Source organism: Stenella coeruleoalba (genome assembly GCF_951394435.1).
Source record: "Stenella coeruleoalba genome assembly, chromosome: 4".
NCBI classification, from domain to species: Eukaryota; Metazoa; Chordata; class Mammalia; order Artiodactyla; family Delphinidae; genus Stenella; species Stenella coeruleoalba.
This window is the reverse complement of record NC_137149.1, coordinates 64,899,121-64,922,021: the sequence shown is the minus strand read 5'-3', so window position 1 is coordinate 64,922,021 and position 22,901 is coordinate 64,899,121. Positions and strand designations below refer to the sequence as shown.

The window sequence follows — 22,901 nt, the reverse complement described above, 5'->3', positions numbered from 1 at the left end:
AAGGACACCATCTTCATATGATGAGGTGAACCTAGCTCTCATGCCTGGATTCCTGTCCCAAGGTTCCCTTTTCTTTGGGGACCTTGCTAATCATTGCTGCCAGCACTGTGATAGCTCTGCTATCCCACTCTGCTTTCCTATTTCCCACTCCATCCTTAGCTTGGAAACATGTCCTTAATTCCCTATAGTAGATAAAAGTTGAGTTTATGACCTTCAACAAAACCCTGAGAGTCCCGTAAAATTGCTACTAGATATGGCATACTGAGACCCATCCTCACTGGGCCCTTACAAGGCTACCTCTCTGGCCTAGACCACCAGCCCCCTCTCCCAGAAGGGACTATCAGCATATTTAGTTGTAGAGGCCAGGCATCAAATAGATTAAGGCCCTGGAAGAGGGAAGATTTCTGCCAGGTCTTTCCTTCCTAGTTTTCATTTCTTATCTCAGGCTCTGCCTCTTCCCAGAGTAATTGGCACTGGGAAGTCCACCTCTCACAAGGCAGATCCTAACCGCTTACCCCAGGGATGGGACAATAACCACAGCTATCAAAAAATTCAGAATCAGGGGCTTCCCTCGTGGCACAGTGGTTGAGAGTCCGCCTGCCGATGCAGGGGACACGGGTTCGTGCCCCGGTCCGGGAAGATCCCACATGCTGCGGAGCGGCTGGGCCCGTGAGCCATGGCCGCTGAGCCTGCGCGTCCGGAGCCTGTGCTCCGCAACGGGAGAGTCCATAGCAGTGAGAGGCCCGTGTACCGCAAAAAAAAACAAAAAAAAACTACAAGAAATAAGTGTTGGTGAGGATGTGGAGAAAAGGAGCTCTTATGCACTGTTGGTGGGATCGTAAAATCGTGCAGCCACTATGGAAAACAGTATGGAGGTTCTTCTAAAAATTAAAAATAGAACTCCCATAAGATCCAGCAATTCCACTTGTGGGTATATGTCTGAAGGAAATGAAATCACTATCTAGAAGAGATATATTTGTTCCCCCATGTTCATTACAGCATTGTTTACAATAGTCAAGACATGCAAATATCCGTCACCAGCTGAATGGATAAAGAAACTGTGGCATATATATCCAGTGGACTATTATTCAGACATCAAAAAGAAGAAAATGCTGCCATTTGCAACAACATGGATGGACCTTGAAGGCATTATGTTAAGTGAAATAAGTCACACAGAGAAAGACAAATACTGTATGATCTCACCTATGTGTACAGTCTAAAAAAATCCTGAATTTACAGAAACAAAGAACAGATCGGTGGTTGTCTGAGGTGAGGGGCTTGTGGGTGGGAGAGGTAGTCAAAAGGAACAAACTTCCAGTTATAAGATAAATAAGTCATGGGGATGTAATGTGCAGCATGGTGACTGTAGTTAACAATACTGTACCGTACATTTGAAAGTTGCTAAGAGAGTAGATCCTAAGAGTTCTCATCACAAGAGAAAAAAATTTTTAACTATACATGGTGATGAATGTTAACTAACTTACTGTGGTGACCATTTAGTCATAAATACACATGTCAAGTCATTGTATTGTACACCTTAAACTAATACAATGTTATATGTCAGTTATAGCTCAATAAAACTGGAAAGAAAAAGAAATCATTTTGTGGGGAGATTTTTTCTGCCAACAGACTAAGGTGGTACTCCCGACCTGAAGCTCAGGAGTTTTATTAGGGAAGATGGAGAAACACTGGGAACCTAGGTTCTAGTCCCGGTTTTGCTAACTGCTAGTTGTGTGACCTTGAGTTACATAGGTACCCCTTCTTGGGGTCCTCATTTTCTTATCCATGAAATGATTTTCACATGTAATATGATTTTAAAGGTCTTTGTCAATCAGAAATTGTATGCATCTATAATAACTCCTAAAAATGCACCGTACAGGGCTTCCCTGGTGGCGCAGTGGTTGAGAGTCCGCCTGTCGATGCAGGGGACATGGGTTCGTGTCCCGGTCCGGGAAGATCCCACATGCCGTGGAGCGGCTGGGCCCGTGAGCCACGGCCGCTGAGCCTGCGTGTCCAGAGCCTGTGCTCCGCAACGGGAGAGGCCACAACAGTAAGAGGCCCGCGTACTGCAAAAAAAAAAAAAAAAAATGCACAGTACAATTTTTGAACAAATTGAACCTCTCTGTATCTGATGATGGTGATTACCTTCCTTGACACTGCCCTGGTTTGTGACTGTAGCTGTTTTGTGGAGACCCAGGTATCTGTTGCTGGAAAAGGCCTTTCTACCCATTATCTGATATTATACTCTTCCGTTGGTACGCTTTTCAAGTGCAATGGCAGAACAGACTCACCAAGTCTCCCCTGTGATTGTCTCGTGCAAAAAGTTGTGGATTTGGTCCATTGTCAGCCTGAATGTTAGTGATGATGCCACCCTATTTTAAACGTTGAATCCTCTGTATGTCTGAATGGTAGCTTCCAATCGCAATGTTCAATATATTACTTTATAGGTTGATTAATTATTATTAATGTCTGTTCGTAACTTGGAGCAATTCACCCTTAAAATTTATTGGAAGAGAGAATATGTGCGGACTTCACAATTGCAGAAATGTCTTTGGGGTTTTGATAAGGATTCCATTGAATATGTGTATCTCTTTGGGTAGTATTGACATCCTAACAATATTAAGTCTTCCAATCTATGAATGCAGGATATCTTTCCATTTATTTGACTTTTCTTGAATTTCTTTCAGCCACATTTTGCAGTTTTCAGTGTATAAGCCTTTTGCCTCCTTGGTTAAGCTTATTCCTAAGTATTTTATTCTTTTTTGATTCTGTTATAAATAGAATTGTCTTTAGTCTTCATTTTGGATTGTTCATGGTTAATGTATAGAAATGCAACTGATTTTTGTGTGTTAATTTTATATCCTGTAACTTTGCTGAATTTGTTTATTCTACCTTTTTTTTTTCTTTTTCTGGAATCTTTAGTGTTTTCTACATCTGTGATGGGTTTTCATGTCATCCATGAACAGAAATAATTTTACTTCTTCCTTTCCAATTTGGATGCTTTTTATTTCTTTTTCTTACCTAATTGCTCTGGGTAGGGCTTCCCGTACTATATTGAACAAAAGTGGCAAGAGTGAGCATTCTTGCCTAGTTCTTGATCTTAATGGAATAGCTTTCAGCCTTTTCCATTATTGAGTATATTGTTAGCTGTGGGTTTTTCATATAAGGCCTTTATTTTGTTGAAGTAGTTTCCTTCCATTCCTAATTTGTTGAGTGTTTTTTATCATGAAAGAGTATTGAATTTTTCAGGTTTATTTTCTGCATCAATTGAGATGATCAGGTGATATTTTTTTCCTTCATTCTTTTAATGTGGTGTATTACATTGCTTGATTTTCATATGTTGAACCATCTTTGCATTTCGGCAATAAATGCCACTTTTAATATGCTGTTGCATTCTGTTTGCTAGTATTTTGCTGAGGATTTTTCCGTCAGTATTCATAAGGGATAATGGTCTGTAGGGGTTTGTCTGTTTGTTTTGTGTAGAAAACTTTTGTTGGTATTAGTGTAATGCTAGCTTCATAGAATGAATTTGGAAGTGTTTCCCCTCTTTCATTTTTTTAGGAGGACTTGAGAAGGATTCTTCTTTTTTAAATGTTTGATAGGACTTACTGGTAAAGCCATCCGGTCCTAGGCTTTTCTTTCTGAGATTACTGATCAGTTTTGTTATTAGTTATAGGTCTGATTTTCTTTCTTCCTAGTTCCATCTTGGTAGGTGTTTTTAGAATCGTACCCATTTCATCTAGGTTGTCAAATTTGTTACCATACAGTTGTTCATAGTACTCTTTTATAATCCCTTTTATATCTTTACAATTGGTAGTAATGTTCTCTTTTTTATTTCTGATGTTAGTTATTTGAGTCTTCTTCCCTTTTTTTTAGTCTAATTAAAGGTTTGTCAATTTTGTTGGACTTTTTAAAGAACCAAACTCTTGGCTTTGTTGATTTTTCCGAGAGGTTGGCTTTTATGACTTTTATTCATTCTTACAGTAAGCAGACTGATGTTTATATTAGTTTAGTATTAGACTTCTGTATTTTGTTTTTGTTATTTGGCAATGAGTAAGACCCCTTTGCCTTTACATATGTAGATGTATGAAGGGTTTAAATAATCAGTGCTTTTAAAATAATGCACTTGACATTTTTTCTCTTTGGGTGATATTTTTGTCTCACTGCTCATTGTAGTTTGTTCTTACAGTTGGTGGCATTGTTGTGGTTACTCTCTCAGGGATAGTTAAGGTGGTGTCCCGTGATTTGGTTTCCAACTGGAAAGTTCCCTACATTTTCTTCATGTTAAACTGCTAAAAGTTCAGGTGAGATTAATTCATTTCCATTATTATTTTAAGTAAAAAGCCGATTATTTATAGAAATGCGTGAACTTAGGGAGGAAAGCTTAGAGGACTGGGTAGAAAATTACAAATTTTAATTCTGTTTTTGTGAACCATGATGCTTCATTCACTGATGTGGACTTACTGCCTCTTCCCATCTTACTCCTCCATGCAAAAATTCTGAGGTTACCAAAATTCAGTCAGTGGCCCTCTCTGTGATTATAAACCAACAGGAAGCTTCAGCATTACTTTCAAGGGAATGCCACTCAAAGCAATTCATTTCATAGCCCCCACCCTACCCCGAGCTAAAAAATCTTGTCCAGGCCTGTTGGCTTACCTTAATTACGTCTTCTTTTTTTTTTTTTTTTTTTTAAATTAATTAATTATTTATTTTTGACTGCATTGGGTCTTTGTTGCTGCACGCTGGCTTTCTCTAGTTATGGCGAGCAGGGGCTACTCTTCATTGCGGTGCGCAGGCTTCTTGTTGCGGTGGCTTCTCTTGTTGCGGAGCACAAGCTCTAAGTGTGCGGGCTTCAGTAGTTGTGGCTTGCGGGCTTCAGTAGTTGTGGCTTGCAGGCTCTAGAGCGCAGGCTCAGTAGTTGTGCCGTATGGGCTTAGTTGCTCTGCGGCATGTGGGATCTTCCCAGACCAGGGCTTGAACCCGTGTCCCCTGCATTGGCAGGTGGATTCCCAACCACTGTGGCACCAGGGAAACCCTTAATTACTTCTTGGTAGTCCATTTATTCAATCCATTTGGACCAAGTATATTTGATCTCAGGGGTGTGATGAAGACTTGACTTCTTTTGTGTGATGTCCTTGTTTCTCTCATTATCCCAGTCTTTACATAGACTTATTTGTGAGTCAAATAATTTATTTTGATAAGAGAGTTCTATCACTTTCCCCGTAGATTTGTTAGTTTCTTGTTATCTAGAAATCACTTTTATTTTACCAATAAAATAGTTTCTTGTACAGTTGCTTTATTCTGTTTATTCTTTTTTCTGTCTCATTGATTCTAAGACATACATCTTTCACATTTTAACATTCGTGAAATTTGATGTATGTTGCCATTGCTGACATCTTGTAACTATTCTTGGCAGCACTTTTGTTTTTATTCTTAGCACATAAAATAGTGGTGTAGCTTCCAGTAGCACTTAGATTTGATGAAATAAGTTTCTATTAATAATCATTGTAACAATTACTGTTAGACACGTAATGTTAAAATGCTACATTTGCAAGAATCTGTAATGGCAATATAACAGTTTTACCATAGGAGCTATAAATGACGATATAAATATCAAGTATTACAAAAAGTTTAGAGTGGAAAAATCACCTATAAGCTCCAAATCTATTTACTTAAACAAGTATTTTTGTGTGTATTTCATTCCAGTCTTTTTTAACATATGTATATATTTTTATTTGGTTGTAGTTGTAGTATACATCTTATGTTGACCCCTTCTTTTTTTATGATTGTTACATGTTAATTTCCTCTGTTGCAGGCCTTCATGTTTGTCATTTTTGTTTTTGTTTTTTTTCTTGCGGTATGTGGGCCTCTCACTGCTGCGGCCTCTCCCGCCGCGGAGCACAGGCTCTGGACGCGCAGGCCCAGCGGCCATGGCTCACGGGCCCAGCCGCTCTGCGGCATGTGGGATCTTCCCGGACCGGGGCACGAACCCGCGTCCCCTGCATCGGCAGGCGGACTCCCAGCCACTGCGCCACCAGGGAAGCCCCATGTTTGTCATTTTTAATGGTTCCATAATCTATCCAGTCTTTGACTGTAGTAAAACAGCACATTGCCCAATTGTTGAAAATTCAGAATATTGCCATTTTTCCTACGATGAATAATGCTTCAGTGAACACCTCTTTTGTGTATTTTTTGATTCTTAATTTTGACCATTTTCTTAGTAAAATATAACTTTGTAGAAGCCTCCTGAACTTTGTTTTATTGTCAAGAATCAATCTTTGTATTCAGATAAATCACCAAATAAATAGCTACTATTTTAGTGCCCTTCATTCATTCATATCAGTATATTGGACTATTCTGTGTTCAGTGGTGCCAAGAGCTAAGTATTAAAAGTTCAGTAGGGCACACCTCTGACCTGTAATATCTCATAGTCCAGTGGGAGACTCAGACTGGTCAAAAATAAATACAGCAATATGAGTGATGTTGGAAAGATATGGTAAAGTTTCTTAGTTGCATGAAGTTGACTTTGACAGTATTGTTGATTGGTATCCTTTATGATATAAGAGGTGTGGACGTATTCATGTCACATAAAATCTTTTAAGTGTGTATAATAGGCTTAATAATATGACAGAAATTGGTCTCAGTTGACCTATCCAACCTCTTGTCCTTCACATTTAAATCTTTCTGGGGGGCTTGTGATCCAGTGTTCATCAGTGTTCCATGTGTCATGTTTCTGCAATGTGCTAAGTTCCCTGTTGCCAGTAGGTGTGTCACATGCCGCATTCCTGTTCCACACCTACTACAAACTGCTGTGCTTGTAGTAAATGTTGAAGGACTGGTGTTCATTTGACTTGCTTTCAGTTACTACTTTTTCAAGTGAGCGATAATGTTTCACCATTTTATAGTTTCCTTAGAACTTCATTGACTGTCAGTTTACATTGTGTGATATTGGTGAAACCAATGCCATTTTAGTTACATCTTGTCATTTGTTTAAAAAATTTAGATGAAGAAGGTGTTTGAGAGATTATATACTGATATAGAGATTCTTATAGTAAAAGTTAAAAAAAAATCTGCTACTTATGATGGTTGGAAGCAGAACCTGTGCAGAATGAAACAAAACCCCTCAGTGTGAATTTCTGAATGATCTCTTAAGCCATTGGAGAGGGGAGAAAAACAAAGAAATATTTCTGTATACCTAAATATTAATTCAGGCTTTGGATATAGTGAATCTGTTTTGGAAATAGCTTTTAGGGTTTCACCATTTTGAAATTCAGTAACTAGCTGTGAATTTGCCTCCTTTATACTTGTGTATCAGAAACTGAGCCTTATTTTAAAATTTCTCACAAAAGTAGTCTTGGAAAAAGCTTTTGAGACTGATTTCTTGGGATCCCCCCACCTTTTCATTTCTGAAACCTAAGTAGCAAAATCAAAACCTGTGCTTTGTTCTGTACAGAGCTGTGGTGATTAGATTGCATATTTACTTTGACACACACGCATGTTGCTGTGTGGAATCACTGTCCATTGTAATCTCCAAATGAAACAGGGAGCTGGGGGCGGGGTGGTGATCTGGGATTAACTGAGATGAATTTATCTCAGCTTTTCAAAACACTGTGTGAGCACAACATAATTCACCTGGACAACTGTGGAATAAAGCTCTTGTTTTAGTGGCCATTAGATATTTTATGGGAACTGACGGCACAGGAGAAGAATATATGGTAAAGATGCTTTGGCAGTTGATAGAATTTGAAGTAGCATTTACATCACCAACTGAAATACAATTAATTTTTTTTCCAAAGTGATTTATATAGCCTGACTTCTGTGACTGAGGGATTGATCTCTTGGCAAGTCTTTATGAAATAACACCACAGGAGGGGAAATTATGTGCGTACATCAGGCTTTGCATTTACTTTGTTAGCCTTCTTTACAGAGTGCGTATAATCTTGTTCAGTATGACTAACAAAAACCGTAGCTGTACTTTGTCATGAAAGACTTCCTCAGTTTCCAGAAACAATGGGCACCACAGAGAGAGGCTTTCTTTCTTTCCATCCACATTTCTATTAATGTCCTGATTGCACTTTACTCTTTTATGAAGCCCTTTTGGTCACATCAACAGTTTGTTCTAATCTATCTATCTTAACTTCCAGCTTCGTCTGCAAAATTTGTGTGGTTAGCCCAACACACATGCAGATAAATTGCCTAGGGTTCAGCTTTCTCAGTCTTGGAACTAAATATGCTGCAGTAGGCTGAGCTGATGGATGTAGCTTTTCAGCAATATTGATGTTTCTATGGCTGAATATAAATCTTTGGATGCCTTGGTTTGCATTTTCATATTCATGTGCAGTTCTTGACCACTGGTTTTCAAATAGCTTCAGCTCTCAGAAAGCTCTGTGTTAAGTAGAAAGACAAAGAAAATTGTTCTTCCTCACCCACTGCTCTTCTGCCCACTCACAACAGTGAGAATCGTGAGCACAAGTCTTTTGCCAAATGTGAGTAGTGACAACTCCCAATTCACAAACTGATTACATTCTCATGGCTTGTTGTCAAGTCAGTTAGTGGTTTTGAACTTGAAATGTGTTTTCTAATGGGAGAAAAGAATTCAAAGAATAGATGAGCCCGCTAAAACTTTTAACCCATAACATTCCAGTGGTATAGTTTTATTTGTACTTTAAAACCTAACCTTCCCCCATGTTTCCCTGTGGAAAAATGTCCTTGATTCTGCCTTGGTATCATAAGGAACATAAACGTTTCATTCTTAACTTCAAGAGATGGCCACCTATCTCCCCCTGTGTATCCTGGGGCAATGTATCAGGCAGGATTCTGAGACAGAAGCAGTGGAGACTGGCTGAATGCTTTACGCAGAGAAGTAATTTATGGAGAAGATGCTGTTGGGTGGTTTCTAGAACTGCTAAAAGTTAGGAAAAGGTCAGGAGCAATTAGAGACTACACAGCCAGATTCATAGCCAAGGTCATATGCTATGATTAGTTCTATGCAGGGTGGACCCTGTCACTGAACACAGGATCATGCTGGTTCACACTGACCACACCAATGGGACCAGACACTTGCTACCAACTCTGTCACCTCAGCCTCGGCTGCCTCTGGGCACTAGATGTTGTTGCCATTGCCCTCACCCACAATAAGTTCCTCCTGCCCCTGTTTCCAGCTTTAGATGCAGGTCGGGCCAAGACTAGGTCCCATGCCTTAGCTGCAAGGGAGTCTGGCAAGGTGAGTGTCCAGCCATTTTTGTCTCTATGTTGAAAGGTGTGTCTCTCATCAATACTCATATGATGAGAAATTTCCCAAATATAGGAAGGGGGTTCAGATGCTGAATAGTCTCCATCTTTCTTCCCTCTATAAGGACAAATCTTCACTGTAAGAAACCACCATCTGGGCTGTGGTAGATTGGGAGCGGCCAACATGTTTATCTGTTTGAAGCTGTAATTGACCACTCTATGATAACAGAGATGGCAGATTCCCTCTTGTGCACTGGTATCCAGGGACCCTTTCATCACGTGTTAACTAAGGCTAGAGGTGTCACTTGACAATTTAGGTATAATTGACCTCTCACGGTGTGCTCCTTACTACTTTAAGATAAAATGCATTAACAATTTGATTAACTAGGAGGAGCAGATTAAGGTTTATCTGTTTTTTTTAATTTATAGTATAAAATGAAACTTCACATTATCAGTTTGTCTTAGATGATTTATAGATGGTTTATATATTTTATTCATAAATTTCTACCCTCTTAAAAATGTTTTTTTATTTGCGGTAATACATATATTAGCTTACAAGTTGCTGCCTGCTTATTTGCATCGTCATTTCCCATTTCTCAGAGGTAACTACTTTCAATTCAGTGAGCTCTTTTTCTGATATTTACTTCCATGTAGCTAATTATCTTTATAATGATGTTTCTTGAAATTTTTTTTTTCTTTTCTAGACATTAAACATTGAATTTCTATTAAGGAATATAAGGGGTTATCTCTCTTTTACACTCCCTTCCTTAAATACCTCCCTTAAATACCTGCCTCTCATTCTCTGAGATAGTTTATACCTTGATTTATTTTCACCATAAATATTTTTCACAGCTGAGTTATGCAGTGTACTGTGATTTTATTTTCTTTCTTGTTCAGCATATTAAAAAAATCTTTTTTTTTTTTTTTTGGCTTCCTATTCTATTTATGTGCTACTTATTCAGCCCCAAATTCTCAAATAAGGTCAAACACAACGGCTTGGCTCTCAGTTCTTTTGTGTGTGTCTGTGGTGTGTGTGACGTTTTTCCGGGAGCCTTCTGCTTGCCTGCTCCCTTCTGGACTGTTTGCTCTTGAGGCCTTATGCACAGCTGTTGACCCGGAATTTTCTTTTACTACCATGTTAGGAGTTCTTGACTGACCTGTTTACTGAATAGCATCTCTCCTGGTTTCCTCTTTCTTTTGGGGGAGGCACATTGCCCAGTTGCTTCTTGAGAAAGAAGAGTGTGTATGATGTAATTTTCTGGAGATCTGGCATGTGTGCAAATATCACTTAGTCTCTCCTCACATATGATTGATACAGAATTTAAAGTGGGAAATTAGTTTCCCTGAGAGTTTTGGAGTCCCTACTTCATTTTCTTCCGCTTCCAATTTTGCTATTGTTGGATGCGTTTCTGATTCTGGTTACTTTATATGTGACTTCTTTTGGGAGGGGTGTAGCGGGGGAGCTTTTAGAGTCTTTTATTTTTAATCCCCTAATGTTCTGAGGTTTCAGCATAATGTGCCTTGGTGTGTAACTTTTTCCATCCATTGTGGTGATTTTTGCGGCAGGTGGTGGAGGATAATTTTCTTCCCCCTGTTTTCTCTTTTCTGAAACTCTTATTTGTCAGATGCTGGAACTTTTGTATTTTTCCTCCAACTTACTTATTGTTTAAAAAAAAAAAAAAAAGTCCCTGATCTCTATCCTGCTATTTTTTTGTTCTACTCTTGGGGAACATTTAAATCTCTATTATCTTCTAACCCTTCTATGGATTTTTAATTTCTGTGATCATAATATTAATTTCTAGTAGCTCTTGTTCTAATAATATTTCTATTTTATAGCATCCTCTTCTTGTTTTGCTTTATGGATGCAAGTGTCTTTTTAATAATGTGTGTGAAGTTTTCTCCCCGCTCCCAGCGTTGACTGACTGTCCTTTCTCCTAAAGTTCCTGTCTGTCACGTTAGGCTCTTCATCACATGTCTGGTGATCATTGGCTGTCCATTTTTATTTATGTGGAGGCTCTTTGTGCATAAACAAGCTGACAGGGCTCTCTCATGTCACCTGGTGACCTTACTTGCCATAGGATGATTTTCTGTTTTCAGAAGCCCCCTTTCTCCCTAGTTTTGGTAACTGCAGATCTCTTCTCTTGGGCTGGTTAGAAACCCAGCAAGGGAGGGGCTGTGGGTCTCTCCACTCAGTGTACACTTTGACTCAGTCCTCTGTTTCAGAATGGTACCTCCACCCAGTCACTCTTCCTAGTGTCCCTGAGTCCAGACTTTCTCAGGCGGAAGGAGAGAGTTGACAAGCTTCATGGCGAAGGACAGATCTGGAGGTTTACTCCTTAAAATGTCTTGCAAGCAGTTCTCCGGTTTTCAATGCCATCTCTGCGCTTCCTTCTCCATTCGTCCCCCACTTTGGATGGAACTGGACTTTGTACTTTCTGAAGGGTCTGTGCCCCATATTGTCTGGCTTCTTCCTGTCAGTTCTGCTAGTAGCCATTTCAGTTTTGTCTGTCCCTGCTTTGAAAATTCACTCGTCATTTTCCCATCTGCTTTCCACTTTCCAAAAAGTTTTTCCATTCTTTTTCTCTTTTTCCATTCTCTTTCTCCTTGTGAGTTTATCTCTTCCTCTTATTTGGTGTCATTTAGTGGAGGGAATGCAGTTAAGCACATGATTATAATCCACCACTTGATGCTGAAAATCCTTAATCGTGAACTTTTGAGATTTGGTCTTTCCATTTGGATACATGGTTGTCTGGTCCATTAAAGAAGAGTTAATTTGGTTACTCTAGGATGGATTCCATCTACTATACTTTTCAGTTTCATTCAGAGATTGTTACTCTCACTGTCAAAATTGAACTAGGTGTCATCCTTTCTTGATTTGAGTACATAATAGGAAAAAAGGTCAGTTATTTCTTAGGTATAAATTCCAAGTCTGACCTCAAACCCAGTCACAAGAATAACACACACAATTTACAACATTTCAAAGAAATGACTTCCATCCCTTCAGGTTTTCCACGGCCATAATCCCAGTTGGGTCAGTCTTTCTTAGATTCCCTACTAGTTTGACTTGAGTTGTGTCCAAGCTGGAAAAACATTCTTTTCTAAGTACCGTTTTATGTGGTAGTCCCAGCTGTATTCTGTAGGACACTGAGTTTCCATGAAGCATCTCTGTAGATTCTATAGAAGAATGTCAGACCATGATATCTTTCTCATTCCTAGGATAAAATCTCAGAATATCTCTTGTAAAATGAAGAAGATTTCATAATGTGCCAAAGGCTTACATTATTCAACATGTGAACACCACAGCAGAATCAGGACCAAATATGACCTCTCTTTCAACTTTTTCCTTAAATTTTATTAGTTCTCCAGTTTTAACAACTGATTTTTTAAATAATGTTTAATATATTAAGGTATGTCAAGAATTACTGTAAAATTACTATGGGCCTTATTCAACCATTGTAAAGCAAAGGGAAAGCCAATTCAAACTTTAAAGCTTTTTGTGTCCTGTAGGGTTTGAATGAATGTAGGGGAATCTGATCTGACTCCCACCCTAGAGTTTACAGAATCCTTTTTTTTTTTCTTAAATAATGTTTACCTTCATATGGTAGAATTAATATTTTCCTGTTTCAGACACCTCATGTTCTTTGTTGGTCAGGGTTGAGAGTATGTAGAGCTTCTGAGAGGAAACATTTCTATTTGAAGGTCCCTGTTTTCATCATGATAGGTAAAGGGTGCTAGGCATCTGTGCTGTGCTAAAGCTTACTAGAAGTGTCGCTGCCTCTGAGCAAGAAACAGGAAGTACTTCTGTCCTTAAAACCAGAAATAGATGCTCCTTCTCATGATCGTAACTTAAAAGATCATCTTTTTTTAATGAGATGGGCTCATCCCTTGTGGTTTTTCACAGGTTTAATAATCAGATTATTTAATGCAGAGCTTGGAGAAAAATAGGTCTGTGAGATAGATTATGCAGATTTTCCTGGAAGCCAAAACAACATCAACTTTGCTTTTTCTTTTTCTCTTTGTAAATCTTTTTACCTCACCTTTCCCTTTTATTTTTCATTTACTATTTTTGATGATTCTTAAAGAGATTTTCCTGTCTTATTTTAACATGGTGGTACATTTACATAATGTTCACTGTATTTTAACTTCAAAAGACCATCACCAGGGGAGAAAAAAATAATCTGCAAGAAGAATTGGATGCGTCAGGATTTAGGTATACTCTATATAGTCTAACTTGCTTTAGACAACTCTGCCAAGTATTGTGTAATGTGTTGGCAGTCGGAAGGAGAAAAATTGCTTCTTTGCTGATTTTAGGAAGTCCTATTTGTGTTTTGGAAAGTGGAGCAAGGTAAAAATAAAGGGAAGAAAGTAAAAGTACTTTAAGGGAAATAAGGTATTGTATATGAGAGTGCCTTGTAAACTGCTAAATAACATAAAGCTGGTAGTTACTATTATTGCAGGGGCGTAACTTACAGTGAGAAAGCAAGGATTGAAAAAAGAAAAATGGGAAAAAGGGAAAAGAAATCATTTGAATAAGAAAAAGTTGAGGAAGAAACAAAGTGGGAATATCATAATGGGGGGAAGCTTTACATTCTAGTTTTTTTTACCTGAAAATGCAGTAATACTTGTACTTGCTATTTAAACAGTTAAGTTGAAAACATTTTATTTATTAACCAAAGGAAAGTTGTCAAAAATAATTTGGGAAGAGGATCTTATCATATGAGGTGGTGAGAGCTGGATAGGAACCACTAGGCAGATGACTTTCTCAGCTCTAAATAAAGATCTGTGTGTCATAGGGAGTTATGTAGTGCGTTTCCACTTAATTAAGGTCTAATTTACATTTTTTGGTATCGTCTGAGCCTTTCATTTGTTCTTCATACCTTTGCAGGGTAGGTATCATTAACCCATATTACAGATGGGAGTAGAAGGCTAAGTGACTTGCCCACAGCCGCTTACTTATCCTGTGACAAAGCCCTCCCTTCCTCAGCTTTATTCCCACATTTCCCCAGGTACTTCACATCAGAGCAGTTGGTTCGGTTGTGTTCCTGCATATTCAACTTATTGGGTTTCTCTAAAAGAAGTCCTTGAAATATAACCGCAGTCACTTAAAAATAACACCCCAGGGGCTTCCCTGGTGGCGCAGTGGTTGAGAGTCCACCTGCCAATGCAGGGGACACGGGTTCGTGCCCCGGTCCAGGAAGATCCCACATGCCGCGGAGCGGCTGGGCCCGTGAGCCATGGCCGCTGAGCCTGCGCGTCCGGAGCCTGTGCTCCGCAACGGGAGAGGCCACAACAGTGAGAGGCCTGCGTACTGCAAAAAAATTAAAAATAAATAAAAATAAATAAAAATAACACCCCAGGGCATGTTTTAGGTTTGGCTGTGTCTGTACTAAATGACTTCGTGCTAGTCTTACTTAAGGAATACGATTTGAATTCTGTAAGAACCAAGGAATAAACAAAAAAGACATCTCAGCTGCCCCAGTATGGGTTCAGAGTCTGTGTACTGTGTCCTTCAGAACTTATCTGGAGCTTGGTATTTTAAGTTTTAATTCTCTTATGCTTTTTAGTTTTATTTGGTTTCCAAAATCATAGCTGACTTGAAGAAGGGAAAGGTTGATACTCTAAAAGCAATGAGACTCAACTCTTGACAGCAAGGGACAGGACATAACCAAACTATGAAAGGTAGGCAAAAATATCTCCCAAAATATAGCAGTCAGCAACCTTTGAGTAGAGGAACAGACATCCCTCTGAGCCTGGAAAGGTTGTCTTGCCACTGGCCACTCTAGGCAAGGTCAGTCCCGTTACCAGCAGCAGACACATAAAGCCAGTCCTACGCCCTGTCCCTCTATCCCATCCATTCATCTTCCACTCACATCCTGACTCCACTTGGCTCTAGACCTGGATCTGTGACTTAGATTTCACCTTTGGCTCTCCTTTTCCTTGGTGTTTGAATTTCATCAATCTCTTCCCTTTGATTCTCAGAGTGTCCTGTTGCTTTGGTGGGAACTCCCCATCTAGCTCTCCTCATGGTGGTAGAAACTCAACATCTGCCTGGTATCCACTGGGCCAGCTTCTTTTCCTCAGAGATAGTGTTCTCATGTTCTAACAGAGCATGATAATTGATAGTCATATTGATGATCCTGTGTCACCAAAGCCTAATCACATTCTGGATTCTCTGAGAAGACATTACCTTTTAGGAAAAAAAATAAATAATCCAGTATGGTTGAAATTAAACCCATTTTATTACTTAGATGGGTCATCCTTCAACCATTGTGAAACTCTTCATCATCCTCAATGCCTTACCCCTTGAGGTTTCTAAAAAGCAGAAATTATATAGTACTATAAGTGCAGAGTGATACAGAGACTTATAATTTGATGAGTTACAGAATATGTTATTTAGAACATAATCAACTTTTTTAGTAGCTTGAACCAGCTTTCGTATCAAAAAAGATGTTACATTAAACAAAGCCCTTTAAAAAATATTTTACTTACAAATTTGTCTTTTAGGTTAATAGCAAATACCTAAGTAGAGTTGTTATGTTATAAAACAGTTAGAAAGGGAGATAGTAGAACAAGTGATTGTTGACATGAAATGTTTATTTCGGAAAGAATTCTTGGCATTTTTGCCCCATGTCAGCATAATAAGAATTTGGAGGAGAGGAGGGAAGCATTGATGTATTTGTTGAGGATTAATGTCCCTGTAGAGCATTTGTGTTAGTGAATATATTATGGTAATACCATAAATATAGTAATTAAAAAGTTGCACACTAAACACTTTGTGCACTGGCATAAATATTCCTTTCCTCCCCTTGGTGGCTTGCATTCAAGTGAATGGTATATTGTTCATCTTGGTCTCCTAGATTCTTAATCAAGAATAGGAAAAAGGATGGCAGTCTCAAAGATCTGTTTCCTTCTCCATATATTGCTATTCAGATGGGCAGAAACAGATTGGATGTTTCAGGACCGAGTTATTTTTTAACAGTTAAGAAAAATGTCACATAGTACATACTAATAAACAAAACAACAACCCCACTATTCCTCACTTTTGGGAACTTTATCCTTAAAGTTGTTTCCAAACAATGCTACAGTGCGCTTCTTGTCATGTGTAAAATGTGTTCAGTGTGATCAGTGATACCTTAGAGCTTATGCGTTACAAAAGAAATGAGATGATGCATAATATAAATATATTTTAGGATCAGAATTTTTAAGGAAGCGAGACTTGATTATCTCATTAGGATCTGTTGCCCAGTGGGTTGAAGCTGAGCGGGTTGCTGTGTGAATGCACGGCTGGGAGGAGAGGCACCCTGCTGTTAAAGTAATAATGGGTCTGTCCTTCACACCAAAGGATAACAAAGGAGGCAGATAGATGTAAAGTGGGCAATTTCTGTTTCTTTGTACTCTCAAAATGTTCGCACCTACTTATTTTCCCACTTAAGAGGCATCCTGTTTTTCATAATTTCATGATTTCTGATTTCTCTTAACACACAATATTTATTTATGAGTTCACAGAGACGTTATTCTGTGAAGAGGAAAGTAAATGCAGTTGAATGCGATTTGCGGCTTGGCTCTGAGTCAGTTAGGGTGGGAAAGGAAGGAATAGAAAGACTAATTCTGTTCTCACCCTTTAATTGGCCTCTTTACCTCCTCGTTGTGAGAACTCTTCGCTTATGTATTGGTTTATCGATTGATTCCATATTTATGGACTGCTTGCTCTGTCTCCCGTGCCCCAGGGACACAAAGACGAATGGTCCAGTCAGTAGTCATCTGATGGCTCTGGAACCATCTCAATCCTGGCTGACTTCAAGGATGATAATGATGGGTTTATCTAGAATTCTAAAATTCTGTCATCTTCCAAAGATGGCCTGGAGACATGTTCATGTGACCAGAATAGACAAACAACCCTGGAGCAGCCTCAGAGTTTGTGAGATCACAAAGGCTGCCTAGAGAACAGAAAATCTGCTTTTCAAGGTGTTTTCCATTGCGTTAGATTTTCTAATGAGCCTTGCTACTTTTGGCATCGTTGGAGTGCTTTCCAAGAGCTAGGTCACTCCACCCACTTCCCGGATTCACCAAAACCTGAGGCGAAAGAGTTGGGCAGGAGATGGAGGATGATGACTGCGCTGCTGTCTTAGGGGACGTTTCGCTAGGAAATCGCGGGCAGGTGCCGCTGCCAGCTCCACCCTCCTCTTCTTTTTGCCTTTTCTTTAAGATGTCTGACTTCATTCTCATTAGGTTAGTCATGCTAGAAAGAATCTTTGAATTGAAGCATCTTAAGAGGCCTTGTACGATAGTGGGTAGTGGTTTCATTTAAATGAAACTATATGTAAACCTTTGGAAAGGTTGGCACCGGGGAACAAATATCATTATAAGAAGAGTGTTCTTCTGAATCTTTTGCTTTTATGCTATTTTTTTGGTACTGCTAATAAGTTCTACTGTGGGAGTGCCTATCTCGCAAATGCCCCTTCCCACCTTGATATGTACTGGCGTATATGTTTATCTACCTTAAAACAGGGTCAGACTACTTATAACAGGGTAGCATGCCAGAAACCAAGATTTTCAAGATCTGTGTCATCAAACCATTTATGTGTCAACTTATTCCTAGCAAAGAACCACGGCAGCTATTTATCTACAACACTGATGTCATTTAGTCTGTTACCTCTAATATCCTAGTGCTGTTACCTACAAACATACTATAACCAGATTTGTTTTCACTCCTCTAATATACTTCTAATATAAGAGCGTTGTGAATCCCCCCTTCCTCTTCAAGGTCAGGCCCTTCGTTTGTACTCCTGACCCCTTTCCCCCACCTCCTTTGGGATTTTATTCCATCCTTACCTCCTCCCTCTTGAACTCTCAACCTTTCCGTCTCTACTGCTGTCAATACGGACTTCCATTAATTAGCACCAGTGCCCTTCAACAACTGTTCGTTCTCCTTTCTCTTCTTTCACTTGCTCTGTTGTCACTGCCTCTACCACTTCAGTGAAACCACCTTCAGTCAAGGTGGCCAGTGACTGCTTAAGTGTCAAAGGCAAAGCTATAGTTTTCGTTTCTTATCTTTCTTCATCTCATTGTATTCCATGGTACCTCCCTGCCTTTCTTCCTTGGTCCTTTTCAGAAGATCTTTTTCCTCTGCCAGTTCTGTCATTGTCTCTACGGTTCTGCTTTTGGCCCTAATCCTCCAGTCTTCTCCCTCTACCCATGTTCCTTCAGTGATATCACCCGCTAATCTAATTTCTGCTACTTTCTATGTAGTGACCACTTCTGTGCCTTTACGTTTTGCTCAGGTTTCTTCCCCAAGCCTCACTCTCAAGAATATCTGGTTGTCCTCACTCGAATCTTCTACATCTCAATTTCTAATGCACCAAACTAAACCCGTTGTCTTCCTTATTAAACTTGTTAATTCACTAGTATTCTCTACCCCATTTGTCACTGCCGTCCACCCACATGTAGTCAGGTACCATGTTGCTCTGCTTTTAGTGTCTGGATGTTTCCCAAGTACTAATTCTTCTCTCCTTTTCCCTTCCCCACCTACCTCCACTGCCCTAATCTTCACCCTTCCTCTCCAGCCTAACTGGTCTCCCTGCCGCTACTCTGCCCTCTCTGAATCCATCCCGAGAGAGAGTCATGCATCTGAAACCCAGCTCTGATCCATCAGTGGCTGTCTGCAACTAAAGTTCTCGAATATGTGTACAAGGTTACAGTCGGGCTCCAGCTTCTTTCCTGGCCTCGCTCTAGAGAGCCCAGCAACACAATACACCAGGCAGTTTTCTTACTCCTGTATTTTCCATTGTCTTGTTTCCCAGTCCCCGCTTGGCTAAGTCCTGCCCAGCCTGAGGACATGCCAGGCACCCCTGGTACTTGGAAGCCTTCCCCGACTTCTCCATTTCTGGGCTGCTTGCCATGAATCTCAGTCATTGTGCTCATCCCACTGCCCTTTGGGGTCAGTTGTGTGTGTTTCTTGGTCCCACTAGACTTTGCTTTCGTTAAAGACAGAGACAGTGCCTTATGTCTTCACATATAGGAGGCGTTCAATGTATGTTTTTTAAGTGAAGACTGGATAAGGACAATAAATCAATTTGATGTCTACAAAAAAGGGCAAAAGTAATCTATGCATAGTAGTACCTTTAGGAGGGGGCACGAAGCGGGTTTCTGGGGTACTGATAATGCTCTGGGTTTTGATCTGGTGTGTTCAGTGGAGGAAAATTCATTGAGCTGTGTGTGGTATGCGTCCTTTTCTACATTTATGTTCTGCTTCCATGAAAAGTTAAAAAAAATTAATTTGATGTCTTTGGTACCCAGTGTAGAAAATTTAGTTTTTCCTTTCAAGCTTTTAGAGTTTTTTTTTTTTTTTTTTTTTTTTTTACAGAATATCAGTTTAGATGTCACAACAAAGAACCAGGCTAGTGGTATTCCTTGACGTTAAGGAAGAGTGAGATGAAAAAGCGTCAGCGTGGGTGGGGTTGTCTGGTCCTCTAAAGAGGGCCAGTGGCGGTCCAGTGGTTAAGCCTCTGCCCTTCTAATGCAGGGAGTGCAGTTTGATCCCTGGTCAGGGAACTAAGATCCCACATGCCACGTGGCGTGGCCAAATAAATAAATAAATAAAGAGGGCCAGTGAGGGCCAGCCCTGATGGATAGACTTGCAGCGACGTGCACTTCTGTCACACTTAGCATAGGGGCCATATGCTAATGATCATCAACGTGCTCTGGGCCTGCCAACAGTGACAGGGAGACTTCATCTCTGCTGTGACTATGAATAATTCACAAACCTGGTTATCTGGAAATTTGTGGTCATCAGTAGCATTTGAATGAAAATATGCAATCATTATTCTAAATCTGTTTTTTTATTTCTACTTTCTTTTTGTCTCCCCCTCCCTGTACCACAGCTTAAACATCTCAGTCTTTCCTGAGTACTTGGAAACTGCCGGGGCCCCTGATAATGTGCTGACTGGTCGCTATGGGCAGACGGTACCCAGAGGCTCACTGTTATCCAGGCAGCTCATGTATGTATGGGATTTGTCTCTCTCTTTTTTTCCTTTAATTTTCAGTGTAGAATATTGCAGGCTACTGAACTGGTGGAGGTTTATAAGATATACATGACAGTGTTTAGAAATGCAGGAGAATGGATCCGCTCTAGGGGAAGTTTTTAATATTGAATGATGAGAAATGTTATCTAAATTAGGATTTTTATAATTCAGTGGCCCTATAAGACAGACCAGAAGGGTATATCAGCCATCTGCCTTTTCTGTTTCAGCGCATCCACTCACATACAGGTTTTTTTGTTTGTTTGTTTAAGTTTTCCTTTTTCATCACAATACACAACATTTGAAACAATAGCAATGCCATAAATTAGAAACATTTCCCAGTGATTTAAAAACTTCTTTTGCAATAAAAAAAATTCATGGACCCGGAAGAGATCCTCAGGGTATGTCGTTGTTGAATACATGTTGGCGAGAGAGTCCCTGACTCTAATTTTTTTTTTTTTTTTTTTTTTTTTTTGTGGTACGTGGGCCTCTCACTGTTGTGGCCTCTCCCGTTGTGGAGCACAGGCTCCGGACACGCAGGCTCAGCGGCCGTGGCTCACGGGTCCAGCCGCTCTGCGGCACGTGGGATCCTCCCGGACCGGGGCACGAACCCGTGTCCCCTGCATCGGCAGGCGGACTCTCAACCACTGCGCCACCAGGGAAGCCCCCGACTCTAATTTCTTAACATTCTCCATAGGAGGAAGCTGTTGATTCCCTCAGTGATGACTTTCTGTGTCTCACAACAGTTAAGTTTTCCCAACAGTAGTCTTTTGGGAGTGGCTACAAATGCAGCCTTTTCCTATTTGGCTCTACCCTGATAACTTAGGAGAAGAATGATTATTGCCCATTTAATGATCTCTCTTATTTCTATAAAGCATAGTCTGTCTCAAACTTAGTTTTTGCTCTCTTTAGTCTTTCAGCCTTGGGCCAGCTGTTTAGGTATTTACCTGTTTTTGTTGCTGCCCTTGGGACCTCTGGAATTTTGAATTCAAATCAGGGGTGTGTTTGGGGTAATTCCTCAGAGTGCCTTTGCTCCCCTATCCTTTCTGGAGTTAATGGTTATTCACAGTTACCGTTAAGCCCCATTTCCTTTGTACATTTCTTTTTCTTTTTTCTTCGTAGAAAAGTTAGAACCATCCTCAAACCCTCCCGCAGACAACTGCTTCTAAAATAAGCCAGATCGGTGGAAGCAGCAGCGGAAGGGAGCGCTGACAGCAGACTGGGAGCTCAGACCAACCACCAGCGTTAGAGCTGGCTGGGATGGGAGCAGTGGCTTTTACTGATAGACTTTCGTATCCTCCAAGGGCATCACTGTATTACTCTAAAGTCAGCCATTTTTATAGTGAACATTATCAGAAAAAGTTTACCCTTGTCATACTGTACCAGAGATTGGCAAAGGGTGGCCCATGGGCTAGATCTAGCCCATGCCTGTTTTTGTAGGGCCTAACAATGGTTTTCATGTTTTTGAATGGTTACCTACGTAATCTGTTTTGCCTCTTGGCCCTCAGAGCCTAAAATACCTACAGTCTGGTCTGTTAAGAAAAAATTTGCCTGTCTCTGCTGTAGAAAAAGTTGGAAGGCATGTAGTACAATTCAATCACATGAAATTGTTAACATTCGACTGTTTTTGACCTACAAAAATGCTGATTGCTTATGGTTCAATCTAATATATTTTGAGGAAATTCTTCCTTTAAAATGCCTAAGATGTTAAAGTTTGGTTTCTTGGAGTAGAAGAAGTAAATTTCCTTGGAAAATTCACAAGTGTGGTCCTGCTCATTTTTCACCACCATCGTACCTCTCCTCTCCAGAGCTTTCTAAAGGGCCGTCAAGTAGTTGAGAGGAAGCGCTTCTTTTTCACTTGGCTTAATTCTTACTAATACTCTCTAGGAGAAAACTGTCTTCTTATCTCACCCTTCCTGGGTGCTAGGAATGAGCTAGCCACTCCCAGGATAGAGGTGGCTGCTATGAATACGCCGAGGCCTCTGCTGGACATGTCACCTGGGCCTTTTTCTGGCGGGAAGGAGGGTGCGTGTCTGCCTTGTCCAGGGGGCATGCATGATGGTCCCTTGGCCTGCTGCGTGTCTGCATAATGCGTTCCTTGAACCATCCTTCCCTGGACCTAGAACGTGTTTCCCACCCTTCTGTGCTTTCCACCTCCCTTTCCAGTGTTATTGATCCCCTAGTCCAAAGCATTAAAACCATCATTTATTTTATGCGGTTTGTTTTCCATTCTTTCCCCCTCCCCTTTGTACTTCCCCTTTCCTGATTGTTAAGTAAGATTTGCTTGTTGAAATCTCCAGCTGACATTCTTTAGTGGCTACCCTTGGTGGTAGGAAACGTTCACCTCAGCTGCTGTGTCTCCTGTCACCTAAGGCAAGAAATCTAAGATGACTTGGGGCCTCCGGGCCCGACCTAGGTCTGATCAGGAACTTTAGACATGAATAGTTCCCTGGAGATGGGAAACTATTTCAGGGGAAAGAAATTCTCTGGAGTTTATAATTTTGTCGTTAAGTGTGGTCACAGCCCTCCATCAAGGGTTGGAAGCACATACTGCTCTGAATTGATTCCGAGGCTTGCATGGCAAATGGGAGTTCCGGATTTTCCTTCTTCGTGTTTTGGGACCACTGTTGTGCCTTTCAAGGCTTTTTTCAG

General features: G+C 40.2%; 1 protein-coding gene across 9 annotated transcripts in view; it reads left to right on the top strand.

The window, feature by feature from the left end:
• APBB2 (amyloid beta precursor protein binding family B member 2) overlaps window positions 1–22,901 on the top strand; it is a 375,114-nt gene that overhangs the window by 118,897 nt on the left and 233,316 nt on the right. For 7 of the 9 annotated variants that reach the window (XM_079919402.1, XM_079919412.1, XM_079919408.1 and 4 more), the window contains one exon: window positions 20,112–20,228. The exons of the other annotated variants lie outside the window; for them this stretch is intronic. The gene's annotated coding sequence lies outside the window, so the exon portion shown is untranslated. The remainder of the gene's footprint in view (window positions 1–20,111; window positions 20,229–22,901) is intronic. 9 annotated transcript variants of the gene reach the window in all.